Source organism: Corvus brachyrhynchos, unplaced genomic scaffold (genome assembly GCF_000691975.1).
Source record: "Corvus brachyrhynchos isolate BGI_N302 unplaced genomic scaffold, ASM69197v1 scaffold164, whole genome shotgun sequence".
Classification (NCBI taxonomy): domain Eukaryota; kingdom Metazoa; phylum Chordata; class Aves; order Passeriformes; family Corvidae; genus Corvus; species Corvus brachyrhynchos.
The window spans coordinates 159,330-161,176 of NW_008237426.1; positions in this window are offsets into that span (position 1 = coordinate 159,330).

Sequence of the window (1,847 nt, forward strand, 5' to 3'; positions counted from 1 at the left end):
AGAAAATAGGAAAAAGGACAGTCTGTGTTATTTCAGACAGCTGGGGAGATGAGCACAAAGAAAGGTCCCATGCTAAGCATCACCTTTCTTGTATCCATGGAAGGAGAGATCAGTCCTTTTTTGGAGCAGGGGTTGCTCTGGGTCACATTGGATGGACAAGGTGTAGCAGGTTTTCCTGCCTTTGCAGTGTTAGATTCTGTCCCATTCTGCACAAAGGAAAGGATGTGGAGGGAGAAAATCCTTCCTTGATCCACCAGGTGTGTTTGGTTTGGCTTTTTCCTACCACCTTCTTCCCCAGTGGTTATAAAAGAAAAGCAGCAGGTAGAGGTGCAGCCCTCAGCCTTGCTTAGTCCCTCCAACCCTATGGCACAGCTCAGCCCTGCCCTGGGTTCCATAGAGCGTGGATCCATGAGCACTCGGCCACAACTGCTTCTCTCTGCCATCCTGATGCCCCTATTTGTGCCCTTCCATGCTGCCACCTGGGAGAGACATCCCTGATGGCCTTGCTTTTCCTTGGTCGGCCCATAGCCACTGCTACAGCATAGAGAAATTTCAGCAGCAGAGTGAGAGTCTCACAGCCTCCTCTCTAACTGGTCCATCATCCCCCTCATGCTGAAGTCTTGGTCCCCGTCACTCCTGGCACCATGGGAACCTGCTTCCTAGGATTATGAACATGGGGAGAAGCCAGCCAGATGCGAATTTCTCTGCCCTGGGAATGGGAACATTGTCACCCCACATCCTGAGCCCAGACCGGCTTAATTCCTATGGGCTTTGTGTCACGCTGCCTTCCCAGTCACATCAAAGTTCTTTGGGAATGACACTCAATCACTCCCTGGCCACCCTCTCTCCTCTACATTCACCATTTCCAGGTAATTTCCTTGAGTCCTGCTGCCTCTGGAAGGGTGATGAGTTTTGGGTTAATGAGTCTGACCTTGTAAGTGCAAGCTACGGCACAGCACTGTGGACTCGTCAGTCTGTCCTTCCTTTCTCAGAAGGGCTTGTGCAACCTCCGGAGGGCTGGCCTGGCACAACTTCCCCTGCGGCCCTCGTGATGCCCGGCCCAGCTGGCGGGGACTTCTTGGAGGAAGCGGGTTCTATGTGCCCACCCGTGGGAGTGCTGGCTCCACCATGAACTTTTTGGGCTGTGGTCCCCAGGAGAGAGGTGAGCGTGGCCGTGGAGCCTGGGGGGTGAGAGCGGTGGGCACAGGGGATGTGGGCAAGGGGGCAAGAGTGGCTGTGGGGATGAGAGCAAGGGTGGTCATGGGGACAGGGGCAAGGATGCCCATGGGGATGAGGCAAGAACACCTGTGGGAACAGGGTGAGGACACCAGTGGGGATATGGGTGAAGACGGCTGTGGGGATGGCGTGGAGGACATTGGTGGGGAGGGAGGTGAGGACACCAGTGGGGATATGGGCAAGTACACCCATAAGCAGGTGTGTGGGGAGGAGGAGAGGACACTCACGGTAAGTGGCTGAGGCCACCAGAATGGGGACATGGACACCTGTGGCAAAGGGGCAAGGACTGTTGTGGGGATTGGTTGAGGTCACCAGTGGGATTGGGGGTGAAAACACCCGTGGGGAGGGGGTGAGGACACTTGTGGGATATGGACAAGTCGAGCTGTAACGGGGGGCGGGGGGAGGTAAGGGGGCACTGTAGGGAGGAGGAAAGGACACCCGTGTGAATGAGGGTGAGGTCAGCAGTGGCGGTGGGCGTGAGGACACCCCTGGGGAGAGGGAAAGGTCACTCGTGGGAAGGGAGGTGCGGGCGGCCGTGGCACCCAGGCTAGGGACACGTCCTGCAGCGTCCCCGTCGGAGCGGGCCAGACATGCGGAGCCCGTCCGTTCGG